At 35.7% G+C, this 27286-nt stretch overlaps 1 protein-coding gene across 1 annotated transcript in view; it reads left to right on the forward strand.

Moving 5' to 3' along the window:
* NAV3 (neuron navigator 3) overlaps window positions 1–27286 on the forward strand; it is a 357285-nt gene that overhangs the window by 233952 nt on the left and 96047 nt on the right.

Genomic DNA, 27286 nt, shown 5'->3' on the forward strand with positions numbered 1-27286 from the left:
TGTGAATAAATAATACCATTTGCTGTAGTGGCAATTCATAGTGGTTTCTGTCCTCCTAAGGGATTATCAGAATAATGGACAGAAATAGAAAATCCAGTAGAATGGATGGATTTGGGAAGGATGATGAATTTAGTAAGAAATACATATTGTGTGGGTTGAACATCCAGAGACATCAGACAGGCATTTTGAAATGAAATTCTGGCACTTAGGGAAAGGTCAGGGCTGGGAATTTTGAATAGAGCCAAGAACAGACCATTTGGGAACACATATTTGGCAAAGAAGGGTGAAGGGTATAACTACAGGACACAGAGTAGCCCGGTTCACAGATTTTAAAAACCCAAGCTCAAATGTGAAGTAAAAACACATCCTGACAGAAATGTGCATTCGTGATCTGCTGTTAAGTCGCCAAGACTCACTCAGCAATAGGTTCAGAATCACAAGAATTTATCAGAGAGACAATATGGCATAGAAATTAAAAACAAAGGCTCACGGGGTCAAAGATACGAATTTACCTTCCCCACTTTGTAACTTATTCAGATTGGGCAAGTGACTTCACTTCTCTAAACCTGCCTCCTTCTCTGGAAAATAGTAATGATATTTACCTCACCAGATGGTTGAGAGGCTCAAATGAGGTGATGCCTGTAAGATGTCAAGGCAGCTCCTGGCTTGTTTAGAATATTGAGTCAGTATTAGTAGTATTGTTAACAGAATTACAAAAAGAAAACATTAACTCTGGCTTTGTTTACCTTTGCTTTCCTTAAAGTCTTCCTGTTAAGCATATGTTCTTTATTTACTAGTGTTAAAAATTCATTTGACAATTTAACAAGGATGCCTGGGATTTGTATTATTAGCCAATTATGTGCAAAATGCAAATTAGAACTAAATTCGGTTAAAACATGTACGCAGCACTTTGAGTAATACCATATTTATTTCTAGAATCATTACGCCCAAATGCTTGCTTCTTGTCCCTTGCAGGAGTGTAGCATACACGTTTAGGCTACTGACGTTTTTATCACCGTGGAATTATGAAAGCCTGTTTGGACAATGTTGTTACTGTTTACCTTCAACTTCTTAAGCTTTATGCTTAATGAAAAATCATATGGTGATGAAAAAAAGGTCAAGGAATTAAACACCACCAAGGGGACTGTTCCACATAGCTGGAAGAAATAATGAAGGCAGGTCTTGAAAATTGGCTAGGGGATCCCTGGGTGGCACAGTGGTTTGGCACCTGCCTTTGGCCCAGGGCGCGATCCTGGAGACCCGGGATCGAATCCCATGTCGGGCTCCCGGTGCATGGAGCCTGCTTATCCTTCTGCCTGTGTCTCTGTCTCTCTCTCTCTCTCTCTCTGTGTGTGTGTGACTATCATAAATAAAAAAATAAAAATTAAAAATTAAAAAAAAAGAAAATTGGCTAGGATTAAGCACTTGGAAAGATAGATCTATTTCGCTCTTAGTATTTCTGCAGCCCACTTGTGGCCTAGATTCATTTTTGCATTTCGTTCTCTACCCATCACTTCCCGTTGAAATATGGTTGTCATTGAAAGATATCTCTGTGTTAAGGATATTAGTGATTTCTCTGGCCGTCTTTTATACTAGTAAAAAAAAATAATTTTTAGTGAAGAACGTTCCCTTTGTGACACCCACCCTTTTTCCTAGTTTTGAATGAAATGCTCCTAAGTCTTCAAGTTGTCAATGAAGCAGTGTGTTCTAGAGCCTGTTCCCCATATTGTTCTTTTATGCTATCTTGTGGTTTTCCTGTGAATTGTTTTTTGGTGTTTATTTTCTCTAAGCATCACTAGCCATTTGTTAGACTGCAGGACTGATTAAAACCCAGACTCCCCTATGAGGCTTACAGATGTTGTAGAATTAGTGGAAATTAGCTTCAGGTCTGGCAGTGATTTTTCTAAAAATGGTTCTCTTGATCTCACTGAAATCGGGGATTTCTTTGCTAAGCTGCCAAGATACATAAACCTTCGATGAGAGCTGATTTTGTAACAAACCTTGACATGTATGATCTAATTCAAGAAATCAGACTTTTAGCTGAAAATCAACAGCCTCAGGAGGATTAAAGATTTTGTTGGTATCCATATGTGTAGTCTGTCCCGTACTCCACAGATGAGTTTGGGAGATAAGTGATATATTCAGAAGGAACCCCAAAGCATCTATACTTTACCAATGTGACCTCCCTCCAATTGCAATGCACAGCCAAGAAATGGGTATTTAGGAAGTGGGGTAGTGACCTGGGTGGGATTTAACATGGATTTTACGTTATTTTTTCAATCTGATGACAGCAGTATTCTAGCAATGGTCAAGAAGATTCTTCACAGAGTGGAAGGTCTCCCTTCTGTTTCTAGAAATAATAGTTTATAAAGTACAAACACTAAAATGAATTGTCCTCTTGATTTTTTTCCCTTGTAAATTACGCAAAGTATTTTAGAATTACGCTCGTTATTTTTTATAGTCCTATAGATACTGTTTATTTAATTAGGATATATCTCTTTTCCCTAGTTTTACAGATGAACTCCTAATAAAGAGTAACTTGAATATCCACTTACAGAGCAACATGATTAAACAAACTTTTTTATTGTAAAAGTAATAGAATATCATAGAAAGCTTCTGCTCAATAGGAAAAAAAAAACCCCACAGCTCCTAAAAACAAAATTGATGTTAATTTTTTCTTTCATTTTTCAGGATTAATTCATATGTATATTTGTTTTTACCTAGATAGGACATAAACTTTGTTCAATTTTATATGTTGGTTATTCACTTAACGTATAAACCTTTTTATGTTGATAGCAATAACAATATTTCTTGTTATAGATATATAATTCATGTAATATATAAAATACATTAAAATCAATTAGTGGTTCTGAAAGTATGTGAAGAAAAATATATAGCATATTAGGGACAAAATATAACAGGTTAAAATGTAAAATTTATTCAATTATCCTTTTCTTCCCAAACATCTTTCCAACAAAAGAATAAAATGCCGTTATAGAATGTGTGGATGGATTTTCACTACAAACAATATCTCAACAAGGCAGATGAAGAGGGAAGACCCAATGATCACATTAGTTTTGCGACTCTTTTCTTCTTTTAAGCGTTTGTTGAAACCGCACTAGAATATAAACTCACTGGCGATGCTAATAGCATCCTCTCCAGAAGAGAAAATCAAAAATATCTTTATCCCACTTCTTTCTCTTTCTGTCCTTCTTTCAGGAGGAGCTCAGGAAGAAACTAAAATCCTCTTACCTAGAACTTCATGTAAATGCAACAGAGCCTGTGACTGCTGAACTCTCTAGGTCTTCCTTCTCTTAGGCAGCAACTGCTTGCTTTTTTCAGGGGTCCCCAGAGAATTTGAAAATTACCCAGAATCAGCATGAGCTGGACCAAATCTTTACATAGTGGGACCAAAGACAAACTGTATCAGCAAAGATGGGATCCAAGAACACATCTATGCATATTACAAACTCGAACATCTCCTACTGCCATTTGGATTAGTACTTTCAGCTTTGGGTCTTTCCTAAGATACTATGCAGTTCATTGTTAGTAGCTGCTTGTTGATCTCTTATAATTTGGGTTATGAATGGACTCTATCTGCTATACATGTTGAGATTGACATAGTGGGCACTTTTGTGCACTATACCCCGCAGAGATAGCAGGGAAGGTCATTTCTATTTGTAATTTGGTCAACCAGCGTATCATTTTCCCTATCACCACACCCCAATACAGCTTTATAGAAAACCCATTTATAAACTCAGATTTCTTCCCTCTGAGGTTTCAATTCAAGTAGTGATGAAGCTAAAACAGGTAAAACAAACAAGAAAGAGACAAATGCTAAACTATATGGTGAGGTCATAATTGTAATAAAACATTTAGATGAACATATTAAACTTCATCTTAACATATTAAAGGAACAAGGCATACTGGTGTTTCTGGTTTGTGAAAAAATAGTTCATCATAAGTCCCCTGAGTACTTAGTGGTGGTGGTGGTGGTTGTTGTTGGTTTTCTTTTTGTTTTTGTTTTTGTTTCCGATATACTGTATATCTTTCCAAAGGTTTTCTTTATCTAGTTTCCTTCTCTTATTTCTGAGATGAAATATACTTCATTTCAGTTATTTTATTAGCTTAGAGGATGCGTTTTAGGTTTAGCATTATGAATGAATTTTTAATCTAATTCAATATCCAAGGTGAATGTACCAGTTAGGAATAGAGTTAAGAATGGAAATTATGGGATCCCTGGGTGGCGCAGCGGTTTGGCGCCTGCCTTTGGCCCAGGGTGCAATCCTGGAGACCCGGGATCGAATCCCATGTCGGGCTCCCGGTGCATGGAGCCTGCTTCTCCCTCTGCCTGTGTCTCTGCCTCTCTCTCTCTCATTCTATGTGACTATCATAAATAAATAAAAAAAAATTTTAAAAAAATTTATCCAAGATTCTAATTTAAGTTTGTCTGAAATTAAAGCCTCTGCTACTAACATTAACCACATTGCCTAAAGATGCATGTTTTTAAAATTTTTTTTAAAGATTTTATTCATTTACTCATGAGAGACACAGATAGAGAGTGAGGCAAAGACACAGGCAGAGGGAGAAGCAGGCTCCATGCAGGGAGCCTGACGCGGGACTCGATCCCGGGTCTCTAGGATCATGCCCTGGGCCGAAGGCAGGCACTAAACCGCTGCACCACCCAGGGATCCCCTAAAGATGCCTGTTAAATCTCACTATGGGAATTGTGTCTTAAATAGTTCCAAACTGTTAGATTAATATGGAGTATATGTTGAATGAGCTTTTCAGGATTTTCCCAATGATCATAAAACCATTGACATTAAATAGATCTTTGTGGTCAGTATACTGTGAACTTTATTATAGAGTCACCCTGGGCACTTCCTCTGTATATTCTTAAAAGTAGGCAAAAGCCATGTATGTTTTAAAATTTTCTGTAAAACAAAAACTGCTATGGTTGACACATCATACAACTGTCTTTATGACCTATCTTTAAAGAGATAAAGAAGATCCTATAATAGTTGCTTTCATATTTCTAAAAGTCATTGATTTTAGAGATAAAAGTTTTTAAAAAGATGTGAAAATACCATAAGTCTTTTCAGGGGATCCATCTTTTCACTTTCAAACTCTAACAATAAAAATGAAAGATGAAAAGTATCTTGCAAAGTGTCAGAGCTATTTCTGCCCTGTGTGTGTGTGTGTGTGTGTGTGAGAGAGAGAGAGAGAGAGAGAGACAGAGAGAGAGAGAGAGAGAGAGAGAGGAGAGAGAATATATCTAAAGAGATTTGGGTTTTTATTCAAGTAACTATTATATTGAAAAGTGGCACAATATAGTTGAAAAGTGTGTATTTTACATTGAAAAATGACTTTTTGAAATACAACTGATTTACTAACCTAGTTAATTGAGAAGACTCTCCTGAAGATATGTACTTGAAGTGGTAAAGATCATAGAAATAATACCTACTGCTTTTATTGATGTTTCGACATTTATTTAAAAACTCTTCGAAGATAAAACTTTAGTTTTATAAATTTAAAGTTGGCTTCAGAAGATGATTCTGGTGGATTCATTAGAGGTGCATTATTGGCCCTTTCTTGCTAAAATAAGTTGTTCTTTGGTTAGTGCTGATAGTTTTTAAACTGTTGAAAATTAATAATTCAGCGACTGATCCTATGATAAATGCCCATTGCTCAGCAGGTTCAATTGACCAAAAACTTAACTCAAAATAAATAATAAGGTAAAACAATGTGTTAATCATTGTATAGCCAGTAATTCATCTGTTAATGGGCTACATTTCTCATTCAGTTTCTCATTTTCTTCCTTTTTGGCTTTTTGTTCTAATTGACATCATATAAAGAAGCACTATCATGCTTCATCCTCTCAAAATAGCTCTCACTCTAAGTTAAAGAGCAGTCGTGATGGTAAAAAAGAAATAGTGCTTTAAATTTCCTAGTATTTTTCAGCCTTCTGCGTTCATTTGTTATTCTTCCAGCAAATATTCATGTATATAAAGTGTTGGGAATATAATAATGCACAAGATAAACCAGGGCACAAATTCTACATACCCTAGATTTCTATGGGCTTTCCTGAATTCATGGAAAGTTCACATTCAGGTTCAAGGCTATTTTAAGTGACATTGCAAATTGGAACCTGGTGGAAATTGAGATGAAAAGCCAGAGAGATGTCAGTTTAAATAGTTGGCTTATATTGAAGGAGCATTGTAGCGTATGAAAGAATTACATCTTTAAACATGGGCTCATGTTGGTATGATATTACTTTTCTAATGCAAGAAGGAAACTCACCCTTTGAAAGTATTTATTATTTTCCAAGTTGTTTCATCCATATTCATTTGGGCCTTCTACCAAATTCTTTTTTTTTTAATTTTTTTTAATTTTTATTTATTTATGATAGTCACAGAGAGAGAGAAAGAGAGAGGCAGAGACACAGGCAGAGGGAGAAGCAGGCTCCATGCACCGGGAACCCGATGTGGGATTTGATCCCGGGTCTCCAGGATCGCGCCCTGGGCCAAAGGCAGGCGCCAAACCGCTGTGCCACCCAGGGATCCCTCTACCAAATTCTAAGGCTATTTCATTCTAAGGAGATGCCGACATTTTGTTTCTCCCTGTTACATAGCACACAGAAGATGTGTATTTGACTTTCACATATTGATTAAATATTACCTGGTGAGTTGGTCAAATCCTCCAGAGACACTTGCCAAGTCATGGTCTACTTTCTGCAATAATTTTCATTTGGTCACATCCTAGGTGGCTGGTTTTGTTCTGTTCATCTTTATAGGCTACGGAGTAAGCACCTAGCAAATTCTTGGAGGAAGAATGAATACATGAAAGAAGAAATTATGTAGCAATAAACAATGAATATGATACATTGAATAACATTTTCAAGTTTCTGCTGTTAAACCTGTTACTGCTTTTGTGAGAACAAGCAAATTCAGATAGGTTTTACCTGATGCATTCTTATTCTTCTGTTATTTGACTGAAAATAAGTGAAAATCCAGGTTCTCAGTTACAGAGGTTTACCATCTATCTATCTTTGTCTCCATCCTATATATGCTTATTGAGGACGAAATCCAATTTTTATTCATCCTTTTATAATCTGCAATTAGTACTGAGCCTGGAATATAGAAAGTGCTCAATAAATCAAGGATGGAATGAAAGAACAGAAGGGGCCTTTTAAGGTTTGATTAGGAAATCTAAAGTACTCGAAATCTAACAGTGTACGAAACTGAGATAGAAGCAATACAACAAATCCAGATATATATTTGGAACTAAAACACACATCACCATGGCATAAAGATTTGCAGAGCAGTGAAAAAGCTGTAGGGATTAGAGGCCATAAACTTGATGCTTCAGTTTGACAAAACAAAAGGAATCTAGGGATTAACAAAAACAAAATAAAAGGACAGCAGAGCATTAAGTGGAAAAATAGACAAGCTTTTTCTTTCTTTTTCTTTCTTTCAAACATTCCCTACCCGAAATCGTCTTTACTTTTACATTAGGAGATCTATTAATTCCAGAGCATACTCAAAGAAATGTTTACTGAAATAGGTCTTAAAAATAATAATCATTTTATTCCTATTTTATTTTTTAAGAAGTTCTAAAGTACCAATTTGAATACCGTCAGAGGATTAGACTTTTTCGTTCTGTCCCCCTTCATTGAAGAGTTTATTAAAAACACTGGAGAGATCATTGTGAAGTCTTGAGCTAGTTGAGAATTTCCTTCTAACATGCAGCAATGAGGCTCTCTTGTCCTTGATCCCAGAAGTAACTCTAGAAAATATTAATTTCAAATGCCTTATGTTTAACATGTCCAGGTTGTTAAATAATGGACCGTTTGTTTTCAGTTGAAATGATTCAATGGATGTCATATTATAACATTTTAATGAGGGATCCCTGGGTGGCGCAGCGGTTTAGCGCCTGCCTTTGGCCCAGGGTGCGATCCTGGAGACCCAAGATCGAATCCCACGTCGGGCTCCCGGTTCATGGAGCCTGCTTCTCCCTCTGCCTGTGTCTCTGCCTCTCTCTCTCTCTCTCTCTCTCTCTCTCTCTGTGTGTGTGTGACTATCATAAATAAATAAAAATTAAAAAAAACTAAAATAAAAAAATATATATAACATTTTCATGAGAAGAAAATAATTCCCCAAATCAAAAATTTGTGCTTAATAAACTACATAAATAAATAATTATTTATTATTAATAAATAATTACTGAGATGACTGCAAATTGCATATTGAAACTTTGAGGACTGCATTAACCTTGCCATATCATTATGAACATCCTAAAGTATTTAATTCATAATTATAACACTTTGTAAATACAGGATTACAAATATGTCCTATTACATTCTTAAGAAAACTCAAGGATATGATGAAGATTGAAGAAAAAGTAAAGGTGTTTTTAATTGCCAGTTTATGAAGCAGAAATATAACACTTCTAGTGCCTTGCACATCAAACATATTAGAAAATATTTATTGATATTATGGCAAAGTGTGTCATACTATACATTTGCTTTGTCAGTACCTCCTTGCACACTATATGAGACCTCAGTTCCAGAGAGTCTTTCAATTTATAAAAAAAGGCTTCATAAGAAGATAATCCCGTTGCTGGAAGTGACTTTTGTAAACTTCCTCAATAAATTCAAACTCAAATCTTGATGGAAGAGTTAGGGTGACAGAAAGAAAGAACATGAATGAATGTGGTTTATAAACACAAATGAAGTATTCCTGGTGTTCATTTCAGCACTCCACTCAAAGAGCCCATCCTCTAGAGTGAGCACAGATGGGAGAGTTATATTTGTAGTTCACTTAGTCCTAGTTTCTACTTATCTTTTGTAGAGTGAGTTAAGCAGTGATTCTAGTATTGGACATACTTGTCTTTATGTATTTCAGCTAGTCAGTAAAACTTAGCTACTTCATACAGGACCAAACTGAAGAAATTGCAGTATGTTGTAATAAGATTAAATGAGACCACCTAGGGAGGAGGTATGATAAAGAAGGAAGATCAGTGGAAAGAGTTTGGCTTAGGAATGCCAAAATCTGTACCTTTTGCCTCTTCTGAATTCTTACTGGACTCAAACCAGTCTGTCATTTGTTAATATTTGAAGAAAAAAATCAAATTATTTTATTTTCAGAGATTTTGTCTAAGAGATAAGCAGAGATTAGAAGGCTTGTAATTGTTTAGCTTACTGAGAATGAAATCCCCCAATCTTGTGTAAACCTAGTACTAATGTAACTTAGGACTTCTTTATACATATAAATATATACGTAGACAAATACAGATCCGTATAAATGTTTACAAAGCTTTTAATGTAATCAGAAGTCTGTCCACAACTACCTTCTAGCAGATGACATCCCAATGAAAAATGTAGATAAATAAAATAAGCAATATCAATTTGGTGAGAAAGTACTATAATGAAAATGAAACACATGTGAATTGGACACCCTCAAAATACAGAAGAAGGTCAGGTAAGAGCCTAAGGTGTTTGAAGAAGGTTTTTGAGAAGGAAGACAATTTAACTGAGGACATGCAACAGTCTGGGAGGAATGTATGCGTAGAGAAATGCATCGATGAACGCATGAGTTCATCAAACTGAGGGAATGCTTGAAGTCAAAGTAGCTAATAAATATGATTGTGTGCAAGGAAGCAGTGGGGAACTAGGCTAAACCACAGACTTTGAAGAGTCTTTGTACCATGCTAAGTTTTACTAACCATGCTAAGTAATTCATTCTGGCTCTTTGGAGGATCCACTGAAAACCCAGATGTGAGACTGACATAGCAATTATGAGATGGCAATAGTCTACTGGGAAGCAGTGAGATCATTAGTTAAGACAGAGGCAGGGAGGATGAAGAGGTGCAAATGGAGGGAATACGGATCAGATTGAGCTTGGTGACCAACTGGATATAGATTAAGGTTATGTAAGATGGAGAAATCTACGTTTGTGTCTTGGGCAGGTGCTTCTATGATAGTACCCCAGATGGTCATGCAGGATTGTACGGGTTGTATACTATGCAAGTACGATGGCTGAATGTGTAGCTAAAATCTAGACCATAACTACTTTCAAAGCCATGCTCCCATAGAACTATGTAAAGACACCTGCTACACAGGCTATGGGCGGCTCTAGAAGCAACCTGTATGGAGAATAGGAGATGGAATAGATTGGTGTAAACCCTACTGATAAAATTCTGTTTTGATCCTCATATTTTAGCTCATTTTGGCCTGAGACGAGTATTTCATATATCTCATTCCTGAAGCTAACACAAGGTGGTATCAAATTTACGATTCGGAAAAGAGAAAATTCTCAAGATCAGTCCTATGAACCAGCACCGCTCAGGATATGCCCCAACCAATGATCCAGCTTCCCCCATTCTCCTTTGAGAAGAACAAGGAATAACATCATAACCTGCATCACAAACTAATGAGGAAAGGAGTTGCTTTTCTTCCCATTGTTACCCCATTCTCTGTCAGGCCCTTCTGTTTGCCTTCACCAAATCCTGGAAAGTTGGTGTCTGCTCTAGTAATACAAATGCTCCCTGTTTTAGTTGAATGACTGCTCCAGTTGTCAGTCTTTTTTTTTTTTTAACTTTTAAATTTTTTTAAATAATAAATTTATTTTTTATTGGTGTTCAATTTGCCAAAATACAGAGTAATACCCAGTGCTCAATCACATCTGGATATCACATCTTTTCTCCTGTTTGTTTTTTGAGCATTTTCAGCTCCTATAAATCCCCTTGTTCTACTTGGTGTTGGGACTCGACGACCTCTCTCTCTCTTGCTCTTGCCTATTTCTCTTCTAGCCTCACTTTCTCCTTGGGTGTGCCCTGACTCCACTTTGCTTGCCTGGGGTAAGAGATGGTCTGTTGACCCACCACTGCTTCATCGTTTAAGCGCCACCTTTTCCGAATCCTCACGTCCTGCTGGAAGGAACACAAATAAATCTGATCAGGTATCATGGTCCAGGATTAGCAGCAAAAGCTTATGGACAGAAATCTTCATCTGGAAGGATGCAGCAACCAAATGAGAGTTACTAAGCAGGACTCAGAAATACAGAGAAAAGGCGTGGGAAATATGACGGTGGCCTAGGAGGGGCTGCAGCATTGCAGACCTGGAAATAGTTTAGGCAAAGCCTCAGCAGTGGGTTGGTGCCTGGGAAATCTCAGGAAACTGAGACACCTGGCCAGGGGCCTGTCGTCACCCCAGCCTTGCTTTCAGGTTTACTCCTTTCCCTGTGAAGGCAATTCAAGTGTCAGTCTTACACTTTTTTCTTCTATATCCGTGCACACAATATAAGGAGACAGCAGTTAGCTGTTTGTGATAGGAAATATAAATGGCCATTTTGAAAGCGTGCCAGACAGGATCTGCTGCAAATTTTCATTGTTAACTGCTGCCATCTGTTGTTTTCCAGTGTTGGGACGTGAATTTCCTGGCAACTATCTCTCTAATTGTGAACTATCTTTCACCCCTTCTAGAAATCTTCACTCACTAGAGTGACTTTTTTAAGGAACGTTCTTTACAAAGGCAGTGTTCCCAGTGTTTTAAAATGGAGGAATCTGGGATGTTTTTATATTACGTCTTTTAGATATCTCAGGGCAAAAGTATTTCTTTGTTAATCATGTTTTTCTCTTAAACTAAAAATATTTCAGTGAATTCTTGTTACTTTAATGCAAGCTCTTTCAAGCAAGATAACACAAAACAGATTGCCATTTTCAACCTTGTTCAGTTAGGCCTGTAGCTAAATTGTTGAGGTTTATCTAAGCTCTTGTATTTCTACATAACGTTTCTCTTTTCATGCAACCTTGAAATTATAGTAATTAGGGTACTTCTGTCCTTCTGAAAGAAACAGCTAATGCCAAAAATAATTCAAGTGATAAAGAAGGTTTCTGAGAGGGGAGACAATTTAGCTGAGGATTAATAGCTATGTTTGCTATTTATTAAGTGAAATGCCTGTAGCTAAATGTTCAGATATGAAAAAATCACCTGTGAGTTCTCAAAAGGAAGGATTACACATTTTCCACATTAAAGTAAAAACCACATCTCTATACTATTATATTGATTTCTATATTCTCAGTATCTTCCATAACGAAACTATTCGATAAATGTTTCATGTATTAGTGAGTAAAACTATGCATAGTAATAATTTTATAGAATAATACCTAATTTCTATAATTTTGAGAAGGGTTTTAAAAGCCTTGAATTCTTAGTTAAATACATATTTTTAAGTTGTAGTGAGCCTTAAAAAATAAACCTTGAGCATCATTATAAGAGTTAAGAGCACCATGGTATTACTGTGGAAATAAAAAAATAGGTCAGTGGAACATATTTGATAATCATTAAAAAATATCCTAGAATGTCTCATATATTAAGACTTAATAAGTGAGCCATAATAATAAATAGAAAGAAATAGTTACCAAGGTTTCTCACCTTATCATAAAAATAGAATATCAGGAAAAGGGAAGGAATATTCATCAAATTATATACACAGAATTTCTTGGGAGAAGATGTTATAGAAGCAAAGATTGATGGAGTTGGCTAAAAAATTTTTGAACCTTATATATTAAAATATAAAAAAATCAATAAATAGAGTATCAGTAATAAAAGTAAAGGCCAAGAAACAGAGGAGGAAAATATTTGAAATAATTTATAATATATAAAAATATAGTACAAATAAGTTAAACTCTGTTGAAAAAATACACAAAGGACATAGATGATTTATGGATATAAAAATAGCCAATAAATCTATAGAAAATATAATCTCAAAATTTAATCAATGTAGATTACACTGAGCAATTTTCAAATTACTGAAGAAAGCCACATTATCCGAAATCACCTAGGATTTTGTAGGGTTAGCACTGTGTTTGACTGGCAGGAATGGAAAATGATGTGTTCTTTAACTGTTATGCTGCATCTGCAGCAGTTTCAAATGTTTGCATTTGCAGTTTGCAATATTTATATCCTGTGAATCACTAATTCTCTTTCTTGGAATGTATCCTAGGAAAATAACACTGAATGTAATGTTTTATGTAAACATAAATGTACAAAGGTATTTGTTGTGCATTACTTAGAATAGTAAGAAAATTATAAAGTTTTTCATATTTCCTAAAACAAAAATGGTTAAATATATAATGGTTCATAGGATATAATTATATCAGAAAGATTTTAAGGACATTAAAGATCATTATAGTGTCAAATACGTAAAAAATGAATAATGAACAAATATAATAATCAGGAAGGTCTCAACCAGGTAAATTGGTATCTGTACATATAATACATCCAGCAAATGAATGGACAGAAATCATCAAAATGGTGGTGGTGGTTACTTTGGGGTGGGATTGCAGATGATTAACCTTGTCTCTTTTATATATTTATGGACTGCCTAGTTTTCCATAATGAGCACGTACTGGTTTTTAAATTGTTATGAGATATGAAAGGACACCAATGGATCTTAATCCCTGAGTTACCTTTCATGTTATATGTTATATTCTCAATTTATCACTCATAGAAACTTTTAAATAGGGGCACCTGGGTGGCTCAGTTGGTTGGGCATCTGCCTTTGGCTCAGATCATGATCTCAGGGTCCTGGGATCAAGGCCCATGTTGGGCTCCCTGCTCAGCAGGAAGTCTGCTTCTCTCTCCACCTGCTCATCCCCCCCACTCATGTTTGCTCTCTCTCTCAAATAAATAAAATCTTTTTTTTTTCAAAAGAAACTTCTAGATAAACTTGTACCTATTTCAATTATATAACAGCATCATGAAAATGAACACTGGAGGAAGCTAGCAAAATTACAGTAGCATTGTTCTAGTAATGTGTTCCAGCAAAGTAATTTTCAGTAAGATCCTTTTATCTCTTGTGATTTCAGCTCATATTATAATAAAAACAAAAAATAGATGTTTCTTATCTGCCTCAGATACCATTAAAATATAAAAATCTGCCTGACTGCATAAATTCATTTCAAGCTAACATCATTCATCACATTTAACCAATCTACCTAGGGCTTTCTTTTATAAAGAACAAGGGCTTTTCATTTTTCATTTATCTTACCTTATCTGATGCTACAATAGAATAAATCTTCATTATTTGTTTTCTAGAGAAAAGAAAAGGGAATGAAAAGTTCAGCGCAGAGAGTTTATTGATTGCTCTCCTTACTCAGAACCCACGTGGTATTGATGTAGTCTCTATAAATGTTTCATGGATAAATGCATAATATTCTCTGCATACTAAAAATAATATGGAAAGATTTTAACTTTCTGTTTACATGAATTGCCAGTTTGTCAAGAGTTGTAGACTTAAATTATAATATAGTAAACTTGTATCAGTTTCCCTTGGTATGTGAAACTAATGGTACTAAGTGCAGGCTGAATTTGAGATTAAAATTATGTTTTGAATCCTACTGATGGATTTTTTACTTTTCCAAAAATCCATTTGTGCCTCTATGACCTGTGGAAAGTATGCAAGGGGTCTGTAGTCTTCCCCCCCCCTTTTTTTTTACCACATTCCAACTAAAAGAAAACTAAAAGAAAAATCTCTACTCGTGGAATGTTTCTGACACCAAATGTTTGGGGTTTTCCCACACCAACCAATTTTCTCACCCTAGCTGCCTGTCCCACAATGTAATACACTTTGGTTCTGGCACTAAACTACCTGGAGTGAGCATCAGATCCCAGAAGGTAAGGGCTGAGTCCAGTAAGACTCCCCCATTTCGGATACCAGTTGCAAGTCCAGGACCCCTGTGTTTTTGAATTACCAGCCACAAATTGGGGTTCCCATGATTCCCTCCGCAGGTTTGATAATTTCCTAGGTTGGCTCACAAAACTCAGGATAGCATTCATATTTACTAGTTTCTTATAAAGGATATGCCAAGGGATACTGAACATCGTCTGAACAGCCAATTGAGGAGGTACTTAGAGCCAAATACAGAGAAGGAGCACAGAACTTCCAGACCGTCTCACGGCACACCATATCCCCAACACCACCATGTGTTCACTCTCCTGGAAGCTCTCCAAACCTTGTAACTTAATGGATTTTTTACAGAAGTGTCCTCACATAGGCATGATACATTATTGACTGAATCTTCTACTTCTCTTCCATCCCAGAGGATAGAGGTGTGGGATAAATCGATAAATGGTCTACTCATATAGTCACAAAAGCCTAAATCTGAAATTCATTCACTCATTCTAAAACCTTAAATGTGTGAATAATTATGAATTGGGGTAAAAAAAAAATCAATGGGCTATCCAGGAGCCAACCAAAGGTTCCCTCATTAGAGCAAGTGATGCTTCTATCACTCAGGAAATTCCAAGAGATTGAGGAGCCTTGTGTTAGTTACTGGAATCAAAGACCAAATATTAGAACAGAAGATGATCCTAGTATCCTTATCACTCAAGGAATTACAAAGGTTTTAGGAGCTCTGTATCAGGTATCCTGGGTTTAATTATATTTAATATATTTATTATTAGGTCACACCAACCAAGAGCAAATCCTACCATTTCTACCTCCAAATTATCTTGAAAGTGCCTTCTCTTAATTTACATGTATCCCCTGGTCAAAAACAAGCATGTCACAGAAGCCTCCCCATTGAGCTTCCTGCTTCTACTCTTCCTTACCTCTAATATATTCATCATACTAAAATACTTTTTAAAATGTATATCTGCTCATATCATTTTACCACTTAAAACTATTTGATGACTTTTTATTGTACTTCTAAGAAAGTTGGATTTTTTTCCACCTTGTCTGTAAGATCCCTCAAAGGCTGGCCCTGCCTACTTTTGCAATCTCAGAACTTCCGCATTTCCCCTTGCCTGCTGTACCGCGACCTTTGTTGCTTCCAGGTCTTTACACTTGTTGTCTTCTCCTCCTTTAATGATCTCTCCTCCACCACTTTCACAGATAGCCTCTTCACCTTTCACTTGTCTGTGTAATGCTTCTTTAAAATTATCTTCTCAAAGAGGTTGTTCTTCCTTCACCCAAACTCAGCAGGTCTCTCTCATTGGTTTTTCTCTCACTTTTTTTCCATTGATTTTTTTTTTTACCATAATTCAAAGTTATTTGCCCATTTAAGAGTGAGGATGAGTGAATGAATCACAGATTAAGGCAGTAGATTTTGACTATGTAAGACTAGATCATTGATTTCTGAAATGTTGAGACCCTCTCATGGGCCAGATACCAACCTGGGCACTGAGATTCCAAGAGACAAGCCACTTTCCTTGCCCTCGACCATGATCCTGTGGCTAAAAGAGCTCTCTAAGTAGGTAAACTGCAGTACAATAGAAGCACGCTAGTAGTAAATACAGACGTGAAGGAATTAAAGTTTGCTTGGAAATCATAGGAGGATTCATAGAGGAAATGACCTGGATTCTACACCTGCTACTCAAACTCTACTATATTACATAGGTAATGAACACTGGCAGGCTGAAACACTTTTGAAACTATACCTAGAACTAGAAAAAAATCCTACTCTTAAAAAATCATACACATTTCATAAAGAGAATATATATATTCATATATATTGTATATATATGAATACATTTCACATATATTTACTTCATAAAATAAAGAGAATATATATTCATATATATTTCATAAAATAAAGAATATATATTCATATATATTCATCTAATATATATATATATATATATATATATATATATATATATATATTCGAGAAAGTGTGTGCGCACATGCATATGAGGGGGGAAGGGCAGAGGGAGAGTGAGAATCCTAAGCAAGTCCTATGCCCAGTGGGGATCCCAACTAAGACCTTGATCTCATAACCTTGAGATCATGACCTGAGCCAAAATCAAGAGTTGGGCACAGCAGACTAAACCACTCAGGCATCCCAGGAGAATATTTTTAACATAAAATAATAAAATTATTTTCAGCATGTTGTTGATATATACTTAAGTTTTTGTGATTCAGAAGTCTCTTTTAATGACTTGTTCTTTTTTTTCTCGATAATAACATATTTTTTTCCCAGGGAAATGCTGAACAAATCTTTGTTGAAATACACTATATTGCTTTCTGTCAATGACCCTGAAGTAATACAGAATTTACACTTCAGTGGTTTCAATGCTCAAACTTGACAGGTAGTGCGTTGTGTTTGCTGATTTAAAAAAAAAAAAAAGTATAGCATAGGTCTAAGGAGTTTTGTGTTTGTTTAGTTTTGAGGAGATATTAATTGATTTAACATAATGGTGCCAACATGCAAAGCCTACACAGATGATTCTTAGTTTTTTTTTACGTTACTATTATAAATGTCATTGTGTCAAAATACAGATTTTTAAAAATATCTGTATCTCCTTATGTGTACTATTTACATTGCCATAAGTAATGGAAATAGAAAACAAATATCTTGGAATAGGATTTTTTTAAAGTGGTGCTTTCATTTTGTTATGCAAATGATATGTATCTTCCCTTAGAAACAATAAGCATATCCAGAAGTTTTTACACAATGATTTATTTCATGGATAGCTAGATTTGCTTCATTTTTCTCTTTGTAAAATGGTTGTTACTAGTGTTAGAAATATTTAATAAAATCCTTAGAATTTATACTTTATCATATATTATTATTAAAAGGTTTGCCAATTTTTAGGTTGGAAGAGAACAATGTGTCTATCCCATGAGAATTTTGACAGTGCCTAAATACATCAAGTGTGTCATTCTGTATATTTGTTGAATGTCCACAGGTCTCAGCACTGCAGTGAACACTTCACATCATCTACATTATTTATAAATGGCAAACATGACTCTAGAATTTGCATTTAAATAATATATAAAAATGTTTTATTTGCTAAGTGTTTTAAAACTTTTTGTATTCTTGAGGTTCTTGAAAATAGGACCAAGGGTAAATGAGATGTAATTTAGAATTCAGAGAGGGTGGTGGGGGAAGGATTTAGGACTTGGCTCAAGACCTATCCAGTAAGTCAAAGTGATGTCTTAGGGGACTGAGACATAAGTGGGAGTGGCATCAAGGATCTAAAGCATGTATAATAATCTGTTCACGTGGGTGATATAGAGTCCTTCTGGATAATTACTCTCAGTATAAGGAAGGTGGATATCGCTGGATCATAATGAATGAGGAAGTGAGACATACTTGTACCTGGAGGAAACACTATGGCATACCTCAGGCAGTTCCAACAGCATTGGCCTAGAAACACTCACATATTGACAAAATATTATAATATCCATAGTTATGTTTTCTAAATAGCCACATGATATATAATCACAAATTCAAGAAAATAAAGTGTTTATATTGCTATTTCTTATTTTAACTTTTAATAAAATAAGCTAACAAAAAACATTGTTAAAACATTGAGACTAAGAAAATATTTTTATAGAAATCAAAATTTGGGGCACCTGGATGGCTCAGTGGTTTAGCATCTGCCTTTGACTCAGGTTGTGATCCCAGAGTCCTGGGACCAAGTCCCACATCGGGCTCCCTGCAGGGAACCTGTTTCTCCCTCTGCATGTGTCTCTGACACTCTCTCTGTGTCTCTCATGAATAAATAAATAAAATCTTAAAATAAAATAAAAACTTATGTCACCTTAGTAGACAACATTCTCATAATTGGAATTGAATTAGAGTTGGAACATAGTACCTCCAGAGGAATTAGTAGTAATGCACATGTTCATTTATTTCATTAATGGAATATTTAATGAGCTAGCAAATTGAGGTTGAGGTTACTTTTGAATGCCTGAAGTATAGGAACTAGTTATTTATTGAAAGAAAATCTCTGTTTTACATGTTCATGTATAAGTAGGACAGTGGAGCTGGCAATATGAACTATGGAAGAGCCTGATTGAATACCTGCTATGTGAACAGCTACTACACCAAAAATAGGACTGTGTTGTTGAAAAATTGCCCACAGATAGGACTGGCATTTTCCTCTGGTGTTAGTTTTAAATCTGAAAACTTATTTTAACTATTATTTAGTTAGGGACACCTGGGTGGCTCAGTCATTTGGGCATCCGACTCTTGATTTCGGCTTAGGTCATCATCCCAGGGCTGTGAGATTGAGCCCCCTGTTCATCTCCACACTGGGTGCAGGGTTTGCTTAAGATTCTCTCCACCCACCCCCTGCTCTTTCTCTCTCTTTCTCTCTCCTTCCCACCGTACCCCCCTCTAAAAATAATAAAATAATTTAGTTAATATTTCAGAATTCTTCATTATAAAAAGCAGGAAGAAAAAAATGACCTCAATCATGGAACACATTTGTTTTCAAGCAGGTCTGCTTCTAAGTGTGAATCCAGAGGTGCATGTGGGGGTCAGAGCTACAAATGCACTGATCGATAAATAAAATAGATCCCTAGCCCCATTGAGTTATTGAGCATTAAAAATATACATAATAAAAGGCATGCCAGGAAATCATTCTCTTAGAATAGTTAATAATCTAGTGTATATCTAAATTGTAATTTACCAACAGGGTAATTGGCTGTATTTTGGGCTTTAGCACAGGAATTTTTTTCCCTACAGTTCTGACTTTTGACATATGCATCAAGTCATGTTGTATGGCCACTAAAATCTTCCCATACTTCTGAGCACTGGCCATCACTGATCATCCTACATATCTGTAGTTTTGCCTCTTCTAAAATGTCATATAAGTAGAATGTGTATGAATGTTCTTAACAGTGTTATTCATAGTATTTAAAAACTGGAAACAATCCAGGGTATATATGCAATCTATGTGGATAAGATCCACAGTCTTGTACTGAGCTGTCCTAGATTGTAGAGAAAAATTTAGCAGAGTGACAGATCTGTAACTTGGAAGAGAAAAAGAGCTGCCCTTTTATAAAGAGTACCAGCAAGAATTCATAGCACATCTTAATGAAATTAAAAATGAAAGGATGGAAAAAATATATTGATGAGGCTTGAGACCTCAGAGCTAATTATGTGAATAAATCGTCATTTTTTTCAGTAAAAAACCCCTATTTTTATGAAGCTTTTTCAATTTAATTAAGTGTGCCATAATAAACAAGATTAATTGCATCCTAGCTAGGGAGAATTCTGGTATCCACAAAATCAAAGATGAAAGTCAAAATCACAGGATAAATTTAGGAAAATAATGTTGTCATCAATCAAAGTTTGTTCCTTTAAAGTTTGTTTAGCAAAGAAATATGTCGAACAAATTTTTTTCAGAATCTGCATTTATTATTGGATTCACTCTAACTTAACATTACTGGATAGAAGGAGCATTTTCAAAAGTAAAATTGTTTTTATTCATTTAACAAACATCTAATTATCTATTTAGCAGTAGACACTATGGTATGTCCTAGGATTATAAAGATCAAATACACTCCCTGACTTCAGGCAATCCAAATTATGATCAACAATATAGAAAAACACATCACTTAACAGGTGATATATGCTACAATACAGTGATTAACATAGATTTCATCTGATCACGCTACAATATTCCCATTGTGAAATAATTCTTCAGCTCTTCAAATAAGTGATAGTAGCCCTGCCCTGCCATTCATTTAGCATGCAGTTCTATTACAATTACCACATTTTATTGTCATCATTTATTTAAATATTTGTCTTCAACAATAAACACAGAGTTCTTCAAGGAAAGGGACTGTAATTTATTCATCACTTAATAAAAGCAGATACTAACAATTTTTTAGGAAGGAAAGACAAGCAGAGGCAGTGGATATGTGGAACAAAAGGATGGCTGTGTTACCTGTAGCTGGGAAGATTTCCAAGGCTTAGAGACAATGTAAGTAAGAATGGAGCCAAATGAGAGAAGAGAGGCAATAACACTTAGATTTTATGACAGAAAGATTAATACGTAATGTGGGTAACTGTGTGGTAATGAAAGGGAGAATAATTTTTAAAGGGAAATGATACAGTCTAGGCAGAGTGATTTTGAGATGTTGACAAGACATCCTAGACAAACTGTCCAGCAGAAGGCTGGAAATGCTGATCTGATAGGAACTAGTCTGGTTAAAGATGTGAATCTAAGTGTCCTAATCATAAAGGTGATATTGAAGTTGTGAATTCCCTCCTAGGGAATTTCCAAGGAGGAATGTAAAAGGTGAGATAAGATTAATTTCTGAATAGGGATCCCTGAGTGGCGCAGCGGTTTGGCGCCTGCCTTTGGCCCAGGGCGCGATCCTGGAGACCCGGGATCGAATCCCACGTCGGGCTCCCGGTGCATGGAGCCTGCTTCTCCCTCTGCCTGTGTCTCTGCATCTCTCTCTCTCTCTCTGTAACTATCATAAATAATAAAAAAAAGATTAATTTCTGAATATTGAGGAATTCAGAGGAATCCCAAAGAAAAGGAAAAAAAAAAAGTAAAGGATTTGGAGGACTCTGTGAACCTTGCAAAGGACCTGCAAAGACTGAACCTGAAAAGACTCATAATTGATATATTTCAAGAGAGAAGGGGTGAAAAGATGGGAGGCAGGGGAGCATAATGCTAATCAAGCCATGGGACATAATTCCTGGACTCTTAGACATGTCATTTAACCTGCCTGAACCTCTTAATATTTATAATGCCTGCCTCATATATTTATTTGGTGATTATAAAATACATATTAAGTAATTAAAAGAATAGGATACATAGTAAGCACTCAATTCATGGCTTTATTGACCATTGTGAAAGCAATTTCAGTATTAGGAGGAAGATTTTGGAATCCAGAGGAAGAAGAGAGAAGTAACACTAGGCTTTTAAATTTGAAGGAAATTATATTTTTTGAAGTTTTTATATTTTAATTCCAGTTAGTTAACATACAGTGTTACATGAGTTTCAGGTGTACAATATAGTGCTTCAACACTTCCATACATCACCTGGTGCTCATCACAAATGCACTTTTTAATTCCCATCACCTATTTCACCCATCTCTCTACCCACCTCCCCTATGGTCACCCTTAGTTTGTTCTCTATAGTTCAAAGTCTATTTCTTGATTTTTCTCTCTCTCTCCTCCTCGTCCTCGTCCTCCTCCTCCTCTTCCTCCTTCTCCTCCCCCTTCACTCATCTGTTCTGTCTCTTAAATTCCACATATGAGTGAAATTATATGGTATTTGTCTTTCTCTGACTTACTTTGCTTGGTGTAGGATAGCTCTATTTTTAACTTTTTTTGAGAAACCATCACACTGTTTTCCACAGTGGCTGCACCAGTTTTTATTCCCACCAACAATGTACAAGGGTTCCTTTTTCTCCATATTCTTGCCAACATTTTTTCTTGTGTTTTGATTTTAGCCATTCAAACAGGTGTGAGGTGGTATCACATTGTAGCTTTGATTTGCATTTCCTTGATGATGAGTGATGATGAGCATCTTTTCATGTGTCTGTTGGCCAGCAGCATGTCTTCTTTGGAGAAATGTCTGTTCATGCCTTCTGCCCATTTTTAAATTGGATTATTTCCTTTTTTGGAGTTGAGTTTTTATAAGTTCCTTATATATTTTGGATACTAACCTTTTATCAGTTATGTCATTATCAAATGTCTTCTCCCATTCTGCAGAATGCCTTTTAGTTTTGTTAATTATTTCCTTCACTACACAGAACCTTTTTGTGATGTAGTCCTAGTCTTTTATTTTTGCTTTTGTTTCCCATGCCTCAGGATACCTATTTAGAAGAAAAGTAACTATGGCTGATGTCAAAGTAGTCACTGCCTGTGCTGTCTTCTAGGATTTTTATGGCTTGAGGTCTCACATTTAGGTTTTTAATCCATTTAGAGTTTATTTTCATGTGTGGTGTAAGAAAGTGCTCCAGTTTCATTCTTTTGCATGTGACTGTCCAATTCTCCCAATATCATCTGTTGAATATAGTGTATTTCCTTTCACATTGGATAGTCTTTCCTGTCAAAGATTCATTGACCATATAATTGTGGGTTCATTTCTGGGTTTTCTGTTCTACTGAACTGTGGGTCTATTTTTATGCCAGTACCATACTGTTTTATGACTGCAGCTTCGTAATGTAACTTGAAGTCCAGAATTGTGATGTTCCCTGCTTTGCTTTGCTTAATCAAGATCACTTTGGCTATTTGGAGTCTTTTGTGGTTCTATACAAATTTTAGGATTGTTCTAGATCTGTGAAAAATGCTGTATTTTGATAGGATTGCATTAAATCTGTAGATTGGGGCACATGATAACAATACTTCTTCCAATCCATGAGCATGGAATGTCTTTCCATTTATTTGTGTCCTCTTCAATTTCTTTATCAGTGTTTTATAGTTTTCAGAGTACAGGTCTTTCGCTTCTTTGGTTAGGTTTATTCCTAAGTATCTTATTATTTTTGGTGCAGTTCAAAATGGGATTGTTTTCTTAATTTTTCTTTTTGCTGCTTCATTATTGGTGTATAGAAATGCCGCAGACTTCTGTGCATTGATTTTGTATCTTGCGACTTTACTGAATTCATTTCAGTTCTAACAATTTTTTTTGTGGAATCTTTTGCATTTTCTAAATATGGTATGTCATTTGCAAATAGTGAAGGTTTAATTCTTCCTTACCAATTTGGATGCCTTTTATTTATTTCTATTGTCTGATTGCATGGCTAGGATTTCCAGTACTATGTTGAGTAAAAGTCATGAGAGTGGGCATTCTTGTCCAGACCATGGAGGAAAAAAGCTCTCAATTTTTCCCCATTAAGTATGATGTTAGCTGTGGGTTTTTCATGTGTGGCCTTTATTATCTTGAGGTATGTTCCCTCTAATTCTCCTTTGTTAAGGAATTTTATCATGAATGGATGTTGCACTTTCTCAAATGCTTTTTCTGCATCTGTTGAAATGATCATATGGTTCTTCCCTTTCTCTTATTGATGTGATGTATCACATTGATTGTTTGCAAATATTGAACCACTTTTGCAACCCAGGAATAAATCCCACTTGATCGTGATGAATGATTTTTTTAATTTGGTTTGCTACTATTTTACTGAGGATTTTTGTATCTATGATAATCAGAGATAGTGGCCTGTACTTCTCTTTTCTTGTGATTTCTTTATCTGGTTTGGTTATTAGGGTAATGCTGGTCTCAGGAAATGAATTTAGGAGTTTCCCTTCCTTTTCTTTTTTTTGGAATAGTCTGAGAAAAATAGATGTTAAATGTTCTTTAAATGTTTGGTAGAATTCACCTGTGAAGCCACCTGGTCCTGGACTTTTGTTTATTGGAAGTTTTTTTGATTACTAATTCAATTGCATTGCTGGTAATTGGTCTGTTCAAATTTTCTATTTCTTTCTGATTCAGCTTTGATACTTTATATGCTTCTAGAAATTTATCCATTTCTTCTAGATTGTTCAATTTGTTGGCATATAGTTTTTCATAATATTCTCTTATAATTGTTTGTATTTCTGTGGTATTGGTTGTTATTTCTCCTTTCTCATTTGTAATTTTATTTATTTGGGTCCTTTCTCTTTTTTCTTAAGTCTGGCTAGACATTTATCAATTTTATTGATTTTTTTTTCAAAGAACCAACATCTGGGTCATTGATATCTTCTATTGATTTTTTAGTTTCTATATCATTTATGTCACACTCTGTCTTTTGACTGGAACATTTAGTCCATTTACATTCAAAATAACTATTGGTAGATATATTTATTGCCATTTTACTGCCAGTTTTGTAGTTGTTTCTGAAGATTTTCTCTGGTCCTTGCTTGTCTTTCTCTTGTTGATGGTTTGCTGATTTTCTTTAGTCATATATTTGGATTTCTTTCTCTTTATTCTTTGCATATTTAATAGTGGTTTTTGATTTGTGATTATCATTAGGTTTACATTTAATATCTTCTGCAAGTGGCAGTCTATATTAAGTTGATTGTTTAAGTTTGAACACATTCTTAAGTTTGAACATATGTCCTCACACATTTTAGGTAAATGGGGATGTATTTTATATTCTTTTATTTTCTGAGTTCCTTGACTGACTTTTTATAGAAATATTCATTTTTCTTGCTTTTGTGTTTTCTGCCTTCATACTGTCACTTTTGGTATTTCCTTTCCACTTACAGAGTCCCCTTTAGTATTTCTTGGCAGAGCTGGTTTAGTGGTCATGAATTTGTTTAGTTTTGTTTGTCTGGGAAACTCTATATGTCTCCTTCTATTCTGGATGGTAGCCTTGCTGGATAGAGTATTCTTGACTGCAGATTTTTTCCCATTCAGCACGTGGAACAGATTATGCCAGTCCCTTCTGGCTTGGAAAGTTTTTGCTGAAAATCTGCTGCTAGCGTTATGAGGTTTCCTTTGTGTGTAACTGTCTTCTTTTTTCTTGGTGTTTTTAAAGCTTTTTCTCTACCACTGTCTTTTGCCAATTTAATTACGATATGTCTTAGTTTAGATCTGCTTTTGTTAATTTTGTTTTGGGTTCTCTATGCCTCTTGGATTTGGATATCTGTTTCCTTCCCCAGATTAGGAAAGCTTTCAGCTATTATTTCCTCAAATAAATTTTCTGCTCCCTTTCTCTATCTTCTTCTTGGACTCCTATAAAATGAATGTAATTACATATGAAGGACTCACTGAGTTCTCTAAGTCTATTCTAATTTTGCATAATTCTTTTTCTTCTCTTCTGTTCAGTTTGATTAGCTTCTACTACACTCTCTTCTAGGTCAGTGATTCATTCCTCTGTTTCATCCAGCCTGCTGTTCATTCCATCATGTGTGTTTCTGATTTCATTTATTGAGCCCTTCACCTCTGCTGTTATTCCTTATCTCTGTGTTAAGGGTCTCACTGATGTGTTCCACTCTTTTCTTAAGTCCAGCAAATATCTTTGTGATCAGTACTTTAAATTCTGTATGAGGTATGTTTCTTATATCTGTTTCACTTAGAGTTCTGGTGGTGGCTTTGTCCTGTTTTTTCACTTGGGACAGATTCCTCTGTCTTCTCATTTTAAGTCTCTGTGCCTACTTCCATGTATTAGAAAAGTACGCTGCATCTCCTGCTCTTGAAGGTAATTATCCTTATGAAGAATAGTGCCTATAGTGTGGTGCAGGGTACAGCGTCCTGCAGTGTGGTGTTCCCTATTCCCCAGGGCTTGATGGCTTCAGGAAGTATCTTGAATGTATGCTGCATGTGCTCTGCTGTTGTGTCCTGGACACTTTATCCTTCATGCCAGTCATCTGCAGAGGCTCTCATTGCTTGTGGGGCAATGTTTGGTCCTTTGCCTGACCTTGGTGAGTTTTAGCTAGATATTGCTTTGGTATGCTTGTGAAATGAGAGCTGTCATCACTGCTTCCAGAACTGAGGCTCTGCAAAACTCCAGGGTCAAAACATATGGACCCTGGACAAGTGTTTCAGCCAGTCTTCTGGGAAATGGGGCCATTCGCACTGGGACTGTGATGGCCAATTCCATGAAGCATGTGAGTAGAGTGGGGGAACGGCTTGGTGTAAGCATGTTAGGTAGCAAGTGTGGGTACTGAACTGGTTTCCACGGGTTGCCCTATGCTTGTGCTAAGGGATACGGGAAGGGAAATGGTGCTGGCCAGTTCCTTTGTTTTTGGAGGGGTCTCTCCGTGAATGATACCTTTGTGGGACATGCTCCAAAAAGAGCAGATAACCTTTACACTGTGTGCCCCAGGTGCTCTTCAGATCACTATTTCCAAGCTGTGTGTCCCCAAGCTGCTTGCCATGCCTTCTTTCCAGGAGCAGTTCAATGCTCTTTGGGCTCTTCCTGGTTGCAAGAACTCATGAAAGTAGGCCACTTTTTGCTTTCCAAGACAATTGTTATGAGAAATCATCTGCCTTGTGCACCCTGTGGCCTTAGAGAGTGGATCTTAAAAGTTCTCATCACAAAAAAGAATTTGTAACAGTTGCATATTAAATAAACCTTTGTAGTAGTCATTTTGTAACAGATGCATTTATCAAGTCATTCATTATATTGAACACCTAAAACTGATATAAAGTCATATGTTAATGATATCTCAATGAAAATACAGTTGTTATTGATAATCTGACTTATAAATATCTTTTATAATCATGATGTTTTATGCTATCAGTAGCTAATATCACAAAATATGCAGCTAGGGAGGGGTCATCATTAACACTATTTACTATAAATTCAAATTTTATTTTCTTCTAAATAATTGCATTTCTTATTGGTTTCATATGTCATCTCAATATGTTACTATTATCTTGGATTTATGATATGACTTATCAAGTACACATAACAGAGTAGGAAAAGTATCAGTTCGCCACCATACTTCTGTGGTTTGCTTATGCTTTCATTAAGGATATTCTTTTGCATAAGGCTTTTAAAGAAACTTGTCCATTTTGTGAAACTTAACTTTTATCTGTATCTAATATATGTATCCCATGTGCATGAATTTGTTTAATAGAACACAAGTAAGCAGCAATACA

This window comes from Nyctereutes procyonoides, unplaced genomic scaffold (assembly GCF_905146905.1).
Source record: "Nyctereutes procyonoides isolate TBG_1078 unplaced genomic scaffold, NYPRO_anot_genome, whole genome shotgun sequence".
In the NCBI taxonomy this organism is placed as follows: domain Eukaryota; kingdom Metazoa; phylum Chordata; class Mammalia; order Carnivora; family Canidae; genus Nyctereutes; species Nyctereutes procyonoides.